At 44.3% G+C, this 20,073-nt stretch overlaps 1 protein-coding gene across 3 annotated transcripts in view; it reads left to right on the forward strand.

Moving 5' to 3' along the window:
• The window catches only part of LOC114766515 (transcription factor Maf-like), a 76,118-nt gene that overhangs the window by 17,025 nt on the left and 39,020 nt on the right, over nt 1–20,073 (forward strand). The gene's annotated exons all lie outside the window — the stretch shown is intronic.

Below are 20,073 nucleotides of genomic sequence, written 5' to 3' on the forward strand. Positions count from 1 at the left end.
TTAAGGCCTGATTAAAGCTCTATACCACTCTGTCTATCTGTCTGACTGCAGCACACACACTTTCAAACATACAGGAATGGACCATGGCCAATCAGAGTTGAACCATGTCGTTCATGATCGCTGATTGGTTTAGAATACGATATGTTCCTAATATCTTTTTTTTTGCTTGAACCACAGGGAGTTTACAGAGACTTTATTTCCCAGAATGGCTGGTCGCACCAGTGCAACCTTCAATTTTTTTTGTTGTTGTATCTTTGAGAATTTTTTGCACCCTGATCAGGTCAGATATCTGGTACGTTAAATGGCAAGGTGGCACTCAGGTGTGCCCCCTGGTCTGCAAAGGTCTGTGAGATTTTAGGAACTGTACTGGGGTTTTATCGTTGGGAGATCTGCACCTTCCTTCTCTTCCATTTGCTTTTTTTCCCTTGTCATAATGCTTTCTCCCATTTCTCCTGGTCTTTTCTCTTTTGGCCTGTCTCAGCTACTTATTTCCTCCCTCTCCCTCCTGCTATATGTCCTTTTCTGTGTGAAGGACACTGACAGTGGACCTCACCCAGACACTCTTGCCACCCTTTCAACCTCTGCAAAATTCAATAGCTCAGAGACGGCTGCTGTAACCTGGCGACCCGATGACCTGACCGGCAGGGTCTATAGTTGGGCTCCAGACAGAGTCATCTAGTGAGTGTGTGTGCGTGTGTGTGTGTGTGTGTGCGCATGCAAGCATTCATTTTTGTTTCTGCATGTGTGAGGGAAAAAGAGTGACGGTATCTGGGAGATTTAAAATGTGCGTGTCTGTGTGTGTGTAAGACAGAAGACAGACGGAGAGACAGACGGAGTAAAAGGATCAGAATGTGTGTGTGTGTGTGTGTGTGTGTGAGAGAGAGAGAGAGAGAGGCAGCCTTAGCCTTCACTGCAATTAGAATAATTTCAAATTAATATGAGGATTCCGCTCCACGCTTATCAGTGCAGCAGGAACACTTTCACATCAATCAAAATGCAAGTGAGGGCGTATTAGCTGAATGCAGAAGCCGGCCTCGCTGTATATAATCAGGACTGTCAGGCCCGGGCATTTTTCTTTCTTTCTTTTTTTCACCCCCTCCTCTTCCGCAAGGATAATTATTTAACGTCGCGCACACTGGGTGAGGAAGGGAGGGAGAGAGAGAAGCGAGGGGTAAAAAAAAAGAGAGGAGAGGGGGGCGGTTTGTTAGGGAAATAAATTGGTAAGCTTTAAAAAAAAGAAAAAGACGCGCCTCTTAAGGTGTCTTCGGCGCGCGAGGCTCTCAACCTCAAGTGCCACCCACTTGAAAATGTCAAACATGGGAAGGAGGAGAATTAGGCCGCGCGCTGCTGTTTAGCGGGCCGGCTGTAATAACACGCCCGCGTTCCGCCGCTGTCATCATTTTAAATGGAGCTCTGAGAGGAAACATGCTAAACAGGGCAGAGCTAAAGTGTGACACGGGAGCTCAGTCACCGCGGGAATCATCAGGCCCAATTAGCCGGCCGACGAGTGCCGCGCACGCCCTGCCATTTTTTTTTTACCCCCCCCACTCCAATCCACCACAGAGACTCACATCCGGACTCGAGGCACACACTCATTTTAACAGCAGATATCATTATTTCATTCTCTTTTTTTAACTCTTCTTATTTCATTTTTTAAAACTAATACTGTATTTGTTAAGTAAGTGTTGTTTTACTAGCCCATGTGATATTATTGTATCACAATGGCAATAATTGAAAATGCAGCGTTGATTGCAATAGAATAAGACTTCGCTAGTGGAAATTTTACATTTTAATTTTGGAAATATGACAGATGTTGTACGGCCAATTCCAGACTCATGTCTTTATGGAACTGGGGTACAAATCTCACCAATAACTGACAATATAAGGAAGTGTCACACTGGCTTATATTACAGATGTTCAGTGTGTACATCTAATATGTCGTTCTGGGAGAAACATGGCATTTCCATGGCAGCCATTCCATGTCTATCATTTGTTGAAAGTCCACACCGACACGCCCCCTTTTCAACATGACGAGCTGCTGATATCTCATGAGATATTTTTTTTTTTTACCAATTTCTTCTTCAACTTACTAGTTATTTCTGACAATAGAATTTTGAATGAAATGTGACCAGTATGTTCACGTCATGTTCGATTTTACACTTACACAAATTCATCAATAATAAGGACAAAAAGAATTTCTGTTTATTGCCCTGGTTCAAGGTGAAGAGCATCAAAGTTGTTTAGAAAGGTCCTCCACATCGTATTAATATGTACATCAGTCAGTGCAAACCCAGAGAAATACCCCAGTTTACAGAGCAGGTAAACGGCTGCCAGGCACTCCTCGAGGAAGCGTCTGCCGGTGGATCGGCTCGTCTCTTCTCCGCCCAGCCCGGGCGCAGCTTTCACACGCCGCGCGGCTGAGAGGCACCAGACGCCGCGTGTTTGTCATGCGCGTACCGGCAGGGATATCAAAGGCTGCCGGAGCTGTACAGAAGACCAGTGGGCTGGCGCACGCCTCACCCCCCCGAGGGACGCGAAGATCCTTTAATGCACTTGGCGCGCGTCGTGTTTAGGCCATGGAGAAGAAAATTCCATGATAAAAGGGGGTTTTTAATGATTTGCGTACGGATTCCCAGAAGTCCCGCGTTTCCTGTTCTCCGGTCTCCCTTCAATCTCTCTCATTATGATGTCAATTTTTTTTTCATCTGCAGGAGAAGGACGCAAAAAAAAAAGCAAAAAGAAAAACAAAAGTCGGCGTTCCCCCAGGCCGTTGAGGAATCCCTCCCTTCACCGGGGGGCGGGGGATAGGCCGGGCTCCTCTCCGCTCACCGAACATGGGAAGTGGCAGGTCTGCTCGCTGGAATTAGTGTGTTAGTAATCTGGACCAAAGACCTCATTTGCACCATGGCAGCGCCTGCAGACGTACAGAGCTGCTACGTCTTCTCTCTCAGCTTTTTGCTCTTCGTTGGTTTCCACTTTCCAAGGGTTGGTGTTTTTTTATATTTGAAGAGCGAAAGTGAAGTGATTGTCATTGTGAAACACTCCAGCACAGCACACGGTGACACGACGAAACGCGTCCTTTGCATTAACCATCGCCCTAACCAGTGGGCAGCCATGACAGGCGCCCGGGGAGGAGTGTGGGGGGACGGTGCTTTGCTCAGTGGCACCATGGCAACCTTCTGATTACGGGGCCGCTTCCTTAACCGCTAGGCCACCAGTGCCCTGTATTTGCCCCCCCGTACAAATCCTGGTGTAGTTTAGGAAACGTCAAATGTCCTAGAAACACTTTTAATATCATCAGTGCATTTTACATCACATGTAAATTATTAAGATGGTGTTCAGTCACATAGTGTAGGCTACTGCTCTCTCTCACATAGAAGGGTCGTAGAAGCCTAGTGGGTAACACACTCGCCTACGAACCAGAAGACCCGGGTTCAAATCCCACGTACTACCATTGTGTCCCTGAGCAAGACACTTAACCCTAAGTTGCTCCAGGGGGGGACTGTCCCTGTAACTACTGATTGTAAGTCGCTCTGGATAAGGGCGTCTGATAAATGCTGTAAAAACACACACACACAATAACACACTTACACAAACTCACACAAGTTACATATCTGTGTGTGGATGTCATAGATCTTTCCGGAGTGTGTGGAGCAGGGTTGGTGTGCATGCGTGATATGCGGCAGGGTCAGAGGCGTGTTTTGCAGGAGCTGCGTGCGCGTGTGTAATTCCAGCCGCTGTTTCTGCTTACAGTACGTAGGTGAGGTATGTGAACACAGCTTGTTGGCACGAGTGCTTTTTGGGAGGGCTGTGTAGGCAGGACGCAGCGCCCTGGTTGCTCCGCCTCTCTCCCTTCGCCTCCTGCTCGTGGTTCTTTGCTTACTCCGGCACTCTGGGTCAAGGTTGACACACATGGGGAAAGTGAGAGGGAGCGAGAGAGCGAGCTTGGCACGCGGCGGGGACGTGCTGTGCTAACTCGGCATACAGATAGAGTGGCTCACCCGCGCTCCGCTCTCCTCCACGCTGGGCTTATTATAGCATCGCACACAGGAAATGAGCACAAGGTTCCGGCTGTCCGACAGGAACAAGCACCACGGCACAGGACAGCCCACTCAGACCCTGCCGTCTGTCTACACACACACACACACACGCTGACCGCTTGTAAAGGGTTACCGAATTATCGCGCATGACTCATAATGCAGAGAAAGAAAGATGACCCAGAATGCACTGGGAGAAAGACAGTGACATTGAATGATATTCAGTGTATGAAGAACAGTGAGTGGACGAGAAGTGACCCTTGGTTCCCAGGAATGTGACTGTGCTAAATGCATCATTGTCAGCATATATTGTTAAAATATAGAACCTTAACAAGCATAAGAATCATCTTTATTTATGTTAAGACAAACAATGCAAAATATACTGTAAAGAACAATAAGATATTAAAAATATCATACATGAAATCCACATTTATCCACACATTACAATTAAAGTGCATTATACACACATAATTATATACATAAACGTTATACATACATAAATACATATACATATTATAACATATACATTTAAGTTTTTTTTTCATACGTTTGTACCGGAAGTGGTATCCATTTCTAAATTTGTAATACTGGGTTTATATACCCACTGCACCACTGAGCAAGCAGGAAATTTAACACACACACATTTGGGAGTGCCTTGAGTAATAAATATGTAACACATGTGTTATAAATGTGTACCCACCTCCTCAACTAAGCATAAACCTAACCCTAGGCTTAATATTTGCATCCTATCCTCTAACACATTATACCATAAACATATTGCATGGAGAGAACCTTTCAGTTCGGCTCATAGCTGCCTAATGAAGGCCATTTCATCGGCCCTTTATATTGATTAGCTGTTGGTCCGGAGGAGCTCCCCTGTGAAGACACATTTATCTGCCATCACCCGCCGAGTAGGGCTGCACGTGACAGCAGCCTCCCTCCAAACCACGGCAACCTCATAATCACCCCGAAGCAGGGCGCTCACCCTGTCAGAAGCGGGAGTAGAAACGGGGGGGGGACCGTAAAGCTGCCCTGTAGCCGCACGAGGAGAACAGAAGCACAGAGAGAGGTCTGAGTGGGGACCGCAGGGGCCGCACATCAGGAAACCAAACCCTTCACATCGGGGCGGAAGACAATCTGTACCAACAACTGGACCAGACCGGGTAGCTGTCTCTATTAATTTGGCCAGCGAGTGAACACCCCCCACCCCCCCGTCCTCTCTCTCTCTCTTTCTGTAATGTGTTATATTTTTACCTGCAGCCTGTGTCTCTGTGTGGTTAATTGCAGGGGCCCGTGGGTGGTTGTTTGTGCTCTAATGGACGTGGGTGTAGCGGATGGGCCCGTGATTGCTCTCTCGTCTGACTCCTTTAAGGGCGGGGGGCGGCGTGTTTGTTCCCCCGGAGTCCGGTCACGTTAATATCTGAGCTGCGGATAAATTTGTCTCGCCGGTTTCGCCTCCGTAATTACGCGGGCGCTCATGTGTTTTTACACGCCGCTTAACAGTGTGAAATTAACTGCACAAACTAGAAACACAATTAATTGCCGAGCTGCAGAAGATGTACTTATGCGAAAAACATTGTAATGGCACTAAATGGGGGGGAAACGCTTCCCGTGAAACATCTAATAAATAGAAAACAGCAGATTAAAAATTACAGCCGGGGGTTTTCTACTTTCCAGAAAATTTCTGCGGATGATTCCATGCCGTGGATGTGATACGAGGAAAAATGGCCCATTTGCTCAGGACGGCTGTACAGTATGAATTTGGGACCACCAAAGATTTAAACCTTTTTCAGTGAACCATCAGATTACAGGGGTCTGATCAATCAGCAAACAGTATGGTCTCAGCACTGACCAATCAGCATGCAGAACTTTTGTACTAACTTTTGGAGAAGTAGATTTAAAATGACTATTGCTCGGTATGTATGTTGTTCAAAAATGAGTATGACATTAATGAGTATAACATTTTTGTCACATTTGTCCAACTAAATTGGGCTCCAAGCTTCACTGGTGAAAAGCGGAGGTGCGGAGGCGGATGGCGGAGCAGCAAGGTGTTGAGTAAGGGGGGCGTCGGCCCTGTATGGGCATTCGGTGTGAGGACTGGGCCTGGGAACGTAGGAGTGGAGAGGGACTCAGGAGGTCACATCCCACGTCGGGAAACGGACAGGCTAATGTTCTGCTTTTAATGGCCTTTTTTTCCCATCCGGCACAAATGAAGGGCACATTAGGCAGCCCGTGACTGTCAAAGCCCCTGATAAAAATTCACCCCACATGCATACGCCACTACATCAATAGGAGACACCTTCCTGGTTTGCATTTTTTAAAGTGGGGGTTAGAACAATGATGTCACAGGGTCAAGGGTCAGGGGATGGTGTTATTTTTTGCAGGTGAGGGTCCATGGTGACCTGAGCTTGGGACAAAGGTCTGTTTCACGTTTACATTTAATGACGGCGCTGTGTTTCTACATTTAAATCTAATCTACAATTATGTGGTTTAACTTTTATTTTTCTTCAAAGCTTTGTAAGTAGAATAGCATTTATATTTAGTGTTAATATTGAGCTTCTCTGCTGTGCGTCTCATGTGTTTTTTTGGCATTTGTGTGTGTGTGTGTGTGTGTGCGTCTTATTAGTCTCATAGTCGCAATGGGCTCTATTTAAACAGAAAAGCTACCACTCAAAGCCCTGGGTAAAATTTACAATCAAAAAGCTGTGCTGTTGTCTGCGTATCCCTTCATAATAACCTCCAGCCACTCTCAGGCCCTCAAGAAATTAGCAGCTTATTGCAGACTGTGCAAATTTGGCGTCTCCAGTGGAATACTCTCCGATGAATGAGAATAAATACTCCGGCTCAGATAAAAGAAGGCAGTTAAGGGAGGGGGAGGGCAGCATTTATGTAGTAATGTCTATGAAGTTTTAATAGGTTAGGTTAGTTCATTTATTTCCATTTCACAAATCACGTGGTTCGTACCTCTACGTAGGTGCATTCTGTTTGTTAAATTCATTAGAGAGATTTTCTTTTCTGTTCTGAAATCATTTGATCAGAACACTTATTTTGCTGTTTGGTTAGAAAGACTTGCTTTGATGATTTAGATACTACAGTAAAAAATGCATTTATCGCAAGAAGACCAAAGTGTTGAAAATTTTAAAGATCTGTATGCGTGGCGAACTGTGCTTATTGACTAATTAATCCTGAACAAGGTTAATCATGTATGCAGAAATCTCAAATGGATGATGAAAAGACCTCAGTTGAACTCTGTGTTTCAAGGCAAGCATAACATTGACTTTAAAAAGCATAATCTGTGGGTTTTAAATCAGAATAGCATATCATAATACACCGTATCGTTTTATGGTGTATACTGCGTATAGGTATGTTCGTATGTATTTAATACATGTCGTGAGGGTTATACAGCAGGTTTCCACATTGTACTGGCTGTTACTGTGTGCCTGCCACCCTCGGAAGGAACCCCTAGCTTGTTGTTTCTGCAAAAATTCATTTCATTTTTTTTTTCATTTGAGCATGAATAAAGTCAGAGCACCTGTAATATTCCTGACTGTCAAGGTTTTTTATGCACTTTAAGTGTTTTCTGCTCTTGAGTGATATGTTCACTGCAGTTTCAACTTTACAAGAACAATTTCTGTGCTGTGTGTGAATGGAATTAATAAAGCACTAAACACAGGTTAAAGGCATTCGTTTTACAACCAGTTTCCTTTTAAATAATTTTTGGTACCAGAAATGACAAATGCAAATATGGGCATCCTTGCATTAACCCCAGTTTAACCTCCCCTGTGGTCATTGTCAAACCCCTTGGGCCCTTCCTCAATCTTGACCTGCGTATTCAGGACTGCTGACTGGTCTGACACCAGAAAAGTGGAGTTTACATCCAAGCACCGTTCTCGTGCTCAGAGGGAAGTTTGAGGAGCACGATGGATATGCATACTGGAAAATTCCCCGTCGTCTTGGTCACTGTACGAAGCGCTGGGGAAGTCTCTTAATACAGCTCGTAGTGTCCTTCAGAAGACACTGCTTCCATTGCAGTGCATTAATCTCCAGCAGAGCACTCACACACACACACACACACACACGGAAAGGCTCCAGCTCAATCTCAGTTCACCTGCTCCCCCAGCAGTAAACCCAGGGCTAATGAAAAGCTTTCTATTTCTCTTTATTCCCATCATAGCCAAGAACAACGTGTCCCTTTTGATATAATGGTCATTTAACATCTCCTGCCGAGCGCTGGCCCGATATTAGATCCGCTCGTCTCTCAGGAGGCGAGGAGATAAGTGTCGGGGGCTGCCGCTTTTTCCTCACGCATCCGGGAGACCCGTCCCTTACGTCGCGTTTTAAATAATTCCTGATGTGTATGGTTACAGATGGAGCACTTCCTTCAAACCGGCGGCGCATTCATAATTCAGACGTCTGCTGAAAGAAACAAGGCCCGTTGTGTAATTAAGTCACTGTGCGTCTGCGTGTGGGGCGGGCCGGACCCCCGCAGCGTGATAGATGTCAGGAGGGGCGCAGTCACGGGCGGCCGGTGATCGGATTTAACTGGGAGGTTATCGGCCAGGAAGCTACCAGCTTGCCTGTTTAATCAACTGATCTGTATCTGAGCCGGAGAGACTGCGCAGACAGAGAGAGAGAGAGAGAGAGAGGGGGGGGGGGGGGGGGGGGGGGGGGGCACATCTGAACTGATTTACCTACCTGCATTTGCCTCTCGTGTTTTCATTTTTCATTCACCCCCATCGCTATTGATTACCTTTGCATACACCTTTTGAATAAAATTGCACCCTTGAACATTATCTGCCGTCTTTAACAAGACTGTTTTTTGTCTTCGAGATAAGACAAGACAACTCTGTTTACTTAACGAAGATACAGGATCATTTTCTTTTTCACTTATTTCTCAATTGATGGAATGTGTCTGTGTAAAATAGAACATGTTCTTTATATTGTTTAATAAGCTAATGATCACATTTGATCTAGTCATAATTTAAACTGTGATAGAAAAAATGAACAGACAAATTCAAAAATGTATTTGTTTGCAGCCAAGTTGGTAACACACTCGCCTATGAACCAGAAGACCCAGGTTCAAACCCCACTTACTACCATTGTGTCCCTGAGCAAGACCCTTAACCCTGAGTGTCTCCAGGGGGGGACTCTTACTGATTTTAAGTCACTCTGGATAAGCGAATCTGGTAAATGCCATAAATGTAAATGTATGTAATGGCACAGTAGTGTAAAACAACTAACTAAATAAGTTTATAGTCACTTTTAAGTGAAGAAAGTGTGAATGTGGTGATATGATGTACATAGAGTGGTTTGCACTCACCAAGTGGTTTAAGCCGTACAGATGGTCCTATGAAAGAATTATCTATACTGATGGACATGTGAAGGTACAACTCTGTTGTGAGCTAAATGTATATCAGTGTCTTGTTGTACAAGTGCCTCAAGTTGCGGCAACTTTAGTGAAAATGTGCGACAAAAGTTGCGGTGTTTTTTGTCTGAGGAATATTGCTGTTAAACTGTTGAAATGAGAGAGAACTGCAAATCATCTTACATTTGTTAATTAATGCATTAATTAATACATAAATAAAACCTTCAAAATATGCCATTTAATATTGTTTATTTAAATAAAAATGCAATTTTTTCCAACAAGGTGCTTCTGAAATAGCTATATTTGTCTAGAATAACAAACATAAATGAAAAAGAACCTTGGCTTAATACTAGAACAAATATGGTTCTTGTGAGAAAAACACAATATTCATAAAATAAAACAGCCCTTGCAACAGAGCTGGAAGGAACAGATTTCGTCAAAGCATTTTTTCCATTAGTCCTTTGAGGTAGAAAAATGTTGTTCAATTGACGACCACAACGTTGCGGTGCAAAATAGTTTAGCCCCAATTTCATGGGGTAAATGAGCAGCATTCCTGTCACACATGTAAGCATGTTCGGTAACTCTGAACTAAAACTGATTATGTTTGAGTGACATAAAATGCAGGAAGTGCTGCAATAGGTCAAGATATTACAGTGATTAGAAATAGTTCAAAATGTGAATAATTATTGCGGATTGGCTGGATTTGTGTTAATTCTTTCCTGGAGTGACTGGTATATAGTACAATTTATAGTACAATTTATTGTTGTATCGTTTCACATTGTATTGTTTTTACATTACATATTTCACGTGCTGGAACTAAATGGACCCTTGTATGTTTTAACACACTTGCCATATTTGGCCAATAGATTTTGATTGTAACTGAGGTTAGTCACAGCAATTAAAACCCCCCAAAAAACAGAATCCTAGGAAATTTCACTCCTTTCTCCTCATGGACCCTTGGTGGATGGTGGATAGGTCTGCACACGTAACCCAACCTTTTCAGCGGAGCCTTTAAAACAGAGCTGACAAAAAAATGAAGACAGCTTCATAACTATAACTCTCCACTGCCTCCACCAAGAGCAAAATGGTTCTGTCAGAACTAAGAAGTACTTATAGCTGGTATCTCGCCATTTCGCCAATGAGGACGTATAACCCAGGATGGTCTAGACCAATTTTTACGCACCCCATAATATCCTATTTCCCTATTAATTTTTTAAAAAAATAAATAGATTCCCCTTTGGATTACAGAGCACCTCTACAAAGCCTTCATATAGTCTATATTGTTTATTTTTTTAAATAAAAAGGCCTGCAGGTTGGTGCCAAACACTCAGAAGCGTGGAGAAAGTTGCAGAGGAAAAAAAATGTTATTCCATAAATGTGATTTATGAAAGGCAGACGTGCGTATTTGCTTGATTAAAAGTGATATTTGCCATATGCCGCAGGAGAGGAGTCGCTGTCGGCCTTAAACAATTACAGTGAAAGCTTTAGAGAGGAAGGGAGGCCATTTCCTCGGCTCCTCACACACCTTTCTAATCATCCTGCTCATGGCGAGGGGGACCTGTGCTGCTGTGGGCTCTCTCATACACACAAACACACACACACACACACACACACACTATACACTCATGTACATAACTCAAGAAAACAACACCAAGCATACTGCACCCTCTACGCATATACAGTCATACACGCAGAAAATAAAGTAAAATGTGCACTGCAACAATATATTATATCTGAACTCGCAAAGGTTGATGTACACGACGTAGACCAGACTCACGTGTGAATATGTGCGAGGAACAGATGTTTTATTTCTTTATATTTTTAATCCACAGTGTTGCAGCATTGTGCCTGCTCAGTAGGAGTGCTAATAGAAGTGAGGCGTGTCCTTATGGTGTCCTCAAATGCACACGTTTGTTTTTACACTGTTGTGACAGGCAAGGGTAATACGTGTGTTAAACAGGCAAGTACGAAACCTGAAAACCCATATAGTTATGTTTACATTTTTGTAATAAACTGTTCTGTCTAATGCAATTATACAGCAATATATAGATTGCATGTATGTACGCAAATAATTAGAAATACACACATAGAAGGTGCACACACAAACTTGCTCCCACACTGACACACTAATGCACACTTCCATCTCCACTTCCACAGATGAATTCCTGTCTCCCACCCTGTCACACTACCCTCATAATACTATACAGTGCAGAGCTGATGCATACACACGTATACTCAGGAGCGTACAGGAAAACTCACTATATATTATGGACACGACATTTACTCACTTATTCACTTTACTCACAGGCACACGCCGCATGCTACATTCTGTGTGTGTGTGTGTGTGTGTGTGTGTGTGTGTGTACTGCTTGCTCGCTGTGAACCTCAGTAATCAATAGAGATGTGAGAGCCTCGGTCCAGCGCTGCTGCTGCTGAGGGACGCGGCTCTGAGTGGACAAAGCCTCTCTTCTCACAAAGCCACTTCACCCACGGCCTGGTTCCAGCTCGGCCTAATTTAGCTCCCGGCTGTGTGTCGTGGTACGTTTGTTAACTGAGAATGAGGTCTGGGAAGCGCTGGCATGTGTTTACACACACACACACACACACACACACCTTCACATACGTTGTAATATAATGAGAAAACAAGCACCCCTAAAGACGCCATAAATTTAAGGCCACTGCCGCCTTCAAGCATAAATAAATCTGCACACACACACACACGCACACACACACACACACACACACACACGCAGCACATTTTTAATGCAGTTTTTTTTTTTGAATCCCAAACAGCAAATATAAACCTTCCAGTCTGACTGAAGTGCAGATGGGGAAACTGCAGGGAAAGTGAATGCGTCCCAGAGAGCAAATCAGAGTTGCTCTGCTGCCGACTCTCGAAAGGTTACTCCATAAATCAGACCTCTGTGAATTCAACTGCAGTCGCTTTCCTTTCTGACAAAATATCAAATGCACAAAAAAAAAGAAAAAAACTGGTACAAAACTGGTAAAAAGCTCGTATTGCTTTTATTGAATCATTTTAATCACGTGTGGATGCAGCCTCTTTTGTCTCAGTTCGCTGTTGTTGTGGCGCACCGTGAGGATCAGGTTTCTACCTGAACCCGACATCGCTGTCGCAGACTTAGGCAGGCTTAGTGACGACAGGGTCCCCCGCTAAGCCCAACGCTGCAGGCTGGATAAGGCGGCGAGCTCAGAGAGAGAGAGAGAGAGATATATTGAGAGAGGAGAGAGAGAGAGAGATCAGGGAAGAAAAGAGCAGCCTGACGCGGCATCCTGCGATTCCCAACCAAACGCTCTCGGGCTCAGCGCTGTGAGCTCCGCATCATCCTGATGATCAGAACTGTGCAGGCGCTCAATCCAGCAGGTGACTAGATACACACAGAAATACCACTCGGAAAAGATAGAGACTTCACAAGAAGGTGGAAGTCACTCACATTTAGAACGAAAAGTGCAGAGTAAATAGACATACGAATATAGAAATAAAGTCACATGCCCGTATAGAGGCTGTGTTCCTATACATTATATATATTAGGCCACTTCTCTCTCTCTCTCTCTCTCTCTCTCTCTCTCTATATATATATATATATATATATATATATATATATGTGTGTGTGTGTGTGTGTGTGTGTGTGTGTGTGTGTGTGTGTGTGTGGTGTGTGTGTGTGTGTGTGTGTGTGTGTGTGAATTAGTGAAAGTAAAGTAATTGTCATTGTGATGCACTGCAGCACAGCACACGGTGACACAACAAAATGTGTCCTCTGGTTTGAACCATCACCCTTGGTGAGCAGTGGGCAGCCATGACAGGCGCCCGGGGAGCAGTGTGTGGGGACGGTGCTTTGCTCAGTGGCACCTTGGCGGATCGGGATCCAAACCGGCAACCTTCTGATCATGGTGCCGCTTTCTTAACCACTAGGCCACTTTGCCCCAGTGTCAAAATCTAGAAGTTTTGCAGCATCTACCATCCAGCAAAGGGAGACTCTTGTCATGCTACTGAATACTTGGCCAATTTTATACAATACAGGATTTAAAAAAAAATAGGGGTTAAAATATTTGGTTTTAGGCTTTTCTGATTCCTGAGAGAATTTTAATGTCGTGGGCAAATTGAACAGGCAGGATGAGACAAAAAAACGCACACACACACACACATTTTTTCATATATGGAGTGAGTGAGGACAAGGTGACTGAGTCCTTGCACAGGACACACACGTCTCATCTCTACTTTGCATCCCTCCACCCATCTGTGAATATGCATGTAAAGGGCGATTATTGATCATGTGCTCCGGCCGCGGCGCTCTAACCCGATCAGCGGGCGCGATATTAAGTTTGCCGCGCGTTAACCCACGCCTCATAAACACCGAACAGAGTTGCCTGCCTGGCAACTTTTAATCAAGTTGAGGACGCGGGGCGCGCTGCAGCTCTTTCTATCTCTTCATCTTTTGGGGGAATATTCAAATGATGATCGATCACCCTTGTTTTCCTCCTGACCTCAGTCATGTAAACTAATATGAGGTCCGTCCAGCGGAGGTGCGGCAGAAAGAGAGAGGGGGGGGAGGAAAGTTGCCTTGTTTGCAGCTTTTAATCGCGTGTTTGAGACAAAGGCTGAGTTGAGCGGTAATTCTGCTGGCTGCCTTGGGGCCTCAGTCAGCCTTGTAGGCCCTCAGAGGTGTCCCCCCAGATTGCCTGTGTGGAAAGGGCAGGCTAAGCTAATTGGCGTCTCCATTAACACCTACAGGAAAAAAAAAACAAAACCAAAAAAAATAGAAAAGGCAGAAGCCCGTTGTCAGCACTTTGTCTCCCCCGGTGATGCCTCAGGATGGAAACGGCCTTCCAGCACATTGTGTGCGATTCGTGTTTCTTAAAAACTCTGGCTAATGTGTGCGTTTAATTCTTTAATGAACACCAAGGGGCTTTTCTGTGTATATGATCCACATCGGTCCACATAGTGATGCCAAAATATAAAATTTTTTTTCTTACATATGGACTGTTATAACTTAAGTCATTTGAGAGGTGTGTACGGGAGATTTTGGGGGATTATTTTTCCAAATAGTATGCTGTATGATGGATTTGAATGGTGCATTTCCAGTTTTCTTTTTCTTTGCCCCTTAATTAGAATATGCAAGCTCCACTCAACAAATCAAGTCATGTTCTATTAAATTCTGATGACGTTACGCATATGGACTTTTTGTGGTTTTTTGTGGTGTGTGGAATAATACACAAAACGCAAAATTTCTGCTGTCCGACAGAGGAACTGCCATTATGGGCAACATTAAAATGACAGTAACGTCAGCACATTTTCACAGGAGGCAGTTTAATCCCTTATATGAATTTTATTCATTATTGACTGTTATCCACTATCAATACTGCAGACAAGTGAGGATGTTAACTGTACTACATTGATGAAATGATGAAGAAGAACTATACTGCACTAATGCATAGTAGTGGAGAATGCGAACATAATTCCAGAGTCTCTGGGTTTTCCACCTTTGTGGTACCACAGTTTGTAAAGGTTTTAGAATAATACTTACTGGGCTGAACTGGGTCATGTTGGTAGTGGGTAGTTGGGTGGACTAATAGTAATAGTTTACATTTACATTTACAGCATTTATCAGACGCCCTTATCCAGAGCGACTTACAATCAGTAGTTACAGGGACACTTAACTTAAGTGTCTTGCTCAGGGACACAATGGTACTAAGTGGGATTTGAACCCGGGTCTTCTGGTAACGGACCTAGGACAGAACCTTGTGGGATTTGAACACGGGTCTTCTGGTTCACAGGCGAGTGTGTTACCCAATAGGCTACTACCACCCATGAACAGGGGTTCATGTGCAGGACCAAATGATGTTGTGGGTCCAACTTTTTTTATAATCAATATTTTGGATTTTTTTTGTCCACACCAAATCCTTAAATAGAAGATGGGTGCAGAATCACTAAATATCCGAACTGATCGCACCAAAGCCTCTCTGCTGCGGTGTGATCGGCGTAATTGTAAATGACATTCATTACATCAGGTACCATGCAGATTAAATGCAAATTTAATCCCTGTCTCAATTAAAATACAGTCGCGTGACTGTGGCGGCCGGCGGAGCCGAGTTTTTTTCTCTTCATCAGACTCTGTCAGCCTCTCCTTCCGCCTCCATCCCTCTCTCTAATGAAATCTGGCTCAGAGAGAGCGTGGCAGCGGGAGCTGTGTGTTTGTTTTATGTGTGTGTTTATGTTTGCTGTTTAATTCAGAAGCGTTTGCTAGAACTATTTTTTATGTCTGTGAAGTGGCTTTTTTAACCAGGGAGCTGGATTTATTGCCTCGAACCTGTGCACGTGTGCACGTGCAAGTTTGTGCGTATGTGCATGTGAAAGAGAGAGAGAGAAATTGTGTGTCAAACTCCTGGGCTGGAGTTTGATTTGTGAACTTGCGTCATTTGGTTTATGCGGTGGGTGTGCGTGTGTGTGAGAGAGTGTGTAAAATTAGTAATGTGAAAACCCTCCTAAAAACCTTACATCTGCAGCAGATTCCAGGGTGGGTTGTGTGTGTGTGTGTGTGTGTGTGTGTGCACAGGGTGTGTTTGGGACAGTCAGTGTAAAACAAGCTAAAGGTTCCACAGAACATAACCAAAATGGGAAGAGTGACATATCCAGCAATTCTTAGATAGATAGATAGATAGATAGATAGATAGATAGATAGATAGATTTTGCTATTTAGCGCAGAAGAAACCCCAAATATGTTGGTACACCAGATACATAGAGTAGTGCTATTACTCTATGCATGTGTGTGTGAGGAAAGAGAGAGAGGGAGGATCATGAATATATGGACTTTTTTTGGATGGCGTTTGCCTCTATAAATATGTGCGTATATGTTTGTGTGTAGAGTGCATCTATAGAATAATTCATAAGACATTATCCAGTGAACGTATTTGTGGTGTGTGTGTTTGTGTGTATGTGTGTGTGTGTGCATTGGGAGTCATTTAAGAAAAAAGCAGCGAGTGTCTCAGCCTGCAGATTCTCCGGTACCTCGGTGAACTGTCAGAACCTCTCAAGGCCTCTTTTCTCACACTGACTCTACAAGGGAGCCAAAGCTGCGCCGAGACGGGATTATTTTTAAATATGATATTCATGGCTGCATCGCCGTAACCCGGCAGCCCCTGTTGCCGAAACAGCGGATTGATATGCGACCCTTTCATACCCTGGCAAATGGGAGATTTTATTTTTCCTACGTTCCCCGTGTATCTTCCACATAATGCATTTAAAGCATATTCAAAGCGTAATAATGCCAGATCCACATGCTATCATGTGCCGCATTGCGCCGTGGAAAGTGCAGCGCCAAGGACGGTGATAATTTTGCACTGTCCCAGCTTAAAATAAACAGTTGTGGATGCGCATTTCACCCGCCACTACCATGTGCGGATGCTGCACAGTTAGGTGACACCAATTACAGGAAGCATTACGACCTGTTTTGACAATAGTGGCGTGTGTTTGGATGGCGAGCGCGCCCGCGACGCGACGTGTGTGAAATTGCCGGGGAAGTGGCAGGAATCTGGAGCCAAACGGAGATGTGTGTATAATCAACCCACCGCCCCGCCGGTGACAGAATGGGTGACAGTCCTGTCATCCGCCGTTCCCCACCTGTCCCGGATACCACTTCCGCTCCGACCCTGACCTTCCACATCAGATAGCTGGCCCTCATGTTCCCACCGCATTAAAAATTTATGGGACTTGGAGCTATTCTCTTCAGGACAGTCCTTCTCTTTTTCTTTTTTTTTTTTGCAGGAAATAATCGCGATTAATCGTGATTAATTGCAGTCAGTTCTTAAGATTAAAGCCTTTCTTCAATGTATTCTCAACCTGCAGTGCAAATTACTTTGGTTTCTCAATCATTCAAGGTGGGCAACATGCTAGATGCTGATTTACACTCTTTGTGTGTGTCCTCGGGATATGGGAGCAGGGATTGTCTCCGGACAGGATGAACTTTCCGTCAGTGTCACAGGTCAGACCCACACGGGAAGTAAGCAAAAAAAAAAATGCAACCACATTTATTCAAATGCGCTGCATATTTGTAAAATGACAGCCCGTACTTTAATTCTTTTTCCTTCGTTACGAAGGAACCGGGCAAACAAGTCTGTGAAGCACCAAGGCTCCACAACCCCAGTAGAGGCAGGAGCGCGGCATTCCCAGGAGTAGTGCAGGCAGGTCATTAAACACGGGGAACACATCCACTCACACCCACTCAGACACACTCACACACAGAGGGCCGTGTAATAAGAGTGTCTCTTTAGAGGGGATTAGAGGATCTGACATTCACGCTGCTCTGTAATGAGGACCGGCTCATTAGAGACCCTCCCAGGTCCCCGTCCCCCTGTCCCCGCACTCGGGGCACTTCCGGCTGGGAGCGCCATCCTGGTTCAACCCCCAACATTCGCATTTTACATTTCCAAACGTCAGTTTTGGACGGTTCATCTCCAGAGCAGGACGCGTGTGAAGAAATGCGACAGACAAATAAAGAAAGAACGCAAAGGCGTCTCAGCTTGACTTCCTGCAGCCAGTCAGGAGTGCAGCGCTGCCGCAGCTGCCGCAGACAGATGTGACGGCGTTGAACCCCAGAAGCATTACCTCCGCCAGTCTCTCAATATGCCACAAACATCTGCGCCGCCTTAGCGCTGATATCATTTTGCTATAATGCACTTCTCATAATTAAACCTATGGGAACGGGAGAGTTGCCGAGCCATCACTGGGTTTGATGTGCAGGAGGCTGGACCCTGCTGTGAGGACCTGGAGGATCACTCTCCTCGCTCCTCATTCAGCGGGCAATTTTCATAAATCCGAACAGTCGCCTTTTGTGTTTCCTGGAAACCAGATGATTATAGAGGAATTCTGTCAGAGCCAATGGGTTCCTCCGAAGGATGGCAGTGTAGTTCTAGAACAACCCAAAATCACAATGGGCTTTAACAAGCTTAGAACCCCTTCTGAGCAAGGAACAAGGAAAATGGGGTGATTCAGAGAGGACACCTCCCCCTCCTTCCAGGTAGGATAGATGTGAAGAAGATGCCATTGGAGGGTTGGTACTAACTTCTCAATCATCATGGTCCAGAGAGGAGAAACATTTGTCCATTTTTTTTAAATCCGCATCATCCTGATGATCTGAACTGCACAGATGCTCAGCAGGTGACTAGATACACACAGAAATACCACTCGGAAAGAAGGTGGAAGTCACTCACATTTAGACCAAAAAGTGCAGAGTAAATAGACATACGAATATAGAAATGAAGTCATACACCCGTATAGAGGCTGTGTTCCTATACGTTTTATATATTAGGCCACTTCTCTCTCTCTGTCTCTCTCTCTCTCTCTCTCTCTCTCTCTCTCTCTCTCTATATATATATATATATATATGAATTAATCTTGGAATCTTGGAATTAATATAGATTAATCTAGAGTAAGTTTAATTAATATAGATTAATCTAGATTCATCTAGGAAATTTAGGAAATAAGAAAATAAAAGACACAAGAAAGAAGAAATATACTTATAAATCTAGTGTAACCATTTAACTCCGGCACAATAGCTTGTGTAGTATAGACCCAGCTCCCAACCCAACTTTGTGAATAGATTAACGCCGATATTTTTTTTATCGCTCGATAAGAGTCTCACGTTAACGGAGCACGTTAACGCCGTTAACACGTTAACACCACATATATATATATATATATATATATATATATATATATATATATATATATATATATAGAGAGAGAGAGAGAGAGAGAGTCACTTGTGATACACAGCAGCACAGCACACAGTGCACACAGTAAAATGTGTCCTCAGCTTTTAACCATGACCCAGGCACCCGGGGAGCAGTGTGTGGGGATGGTTCTTTGCTTGGCACCTTGGCAGTTCGGGACTCGAACCGGCAACCTTCTGATTATGTGGCCCCTTCCTTAACCGCTAGGCCACCACTGCTTATGGCTGCCACTGCCTATGCAGATATATAATACTCCTTAAAGGAGAACAAATATATGTTTTGAGGTCCAATTAACAGCTCCATGGGGTACATTCTTGTAGGCTGTGATCGAGTTGAGGTCTACATATTTTTACATAATTCTGGACCAAAGTACCCCCACTCACCCCTCCTCCCGGTCCATTTATTTCGGTGTAAATTTCTCACCTGCCCGTGGTTCTTGATCTGTTGAGGATTTGTTGAAGTGTCTAATCATGTAACCCAGTTTGTGATTGAAGAGGTCTGAGGGCTGAAGCTCCGCAGATCTCTGTGGGCTCCAGCTCCTTCTGTTTGAGGAAAAAAAAAAAGTGTTTGTTTCGTTGCCTGGTTTTCCGATAGGAAATGCGGGGTGTATAGATTTTGCTGTTCTTTTTTTATCAGTGCTGTGGGTATGTGTGTACATATGTGTGTGTGTATTTGATGCTCCAGAGGTCTCAGGAAAGCCCCGTGAAGTGTGGAAGGAGGACTGGCGAGGATGAGTGAGTTATCACAGGACGTCTCACAGGTCACCGCCCCAATAGCTTTTTTTTTTTTATTAACCAAATAAAAAGATGGAGTGTGCGCCATGCAACAAAAAAACGAACAAACACTTGGGAAACAGCCAATCAGAGCGCCTGCATTGTCTAATATCTGCGGCGAGGATCCTTCTCGCGGTATATTGTTCCCGTG

The sequence above is a fragment of the Denticeps clupeoides genome, chromosome 17 (assembly GCF_900700375.1).
Source record: "Denticeps clupeoides chromosome 17, fDenClu1.1, whole genome shotgun sequence".
Classification (NCBI taxonomy): domain Eukaryota; kingdom Metazoa; phylum Chordata; class Actinopteri; order Clupeiformes; family Denticipitidae; genus Denticeps; species Denticeps clupeoides.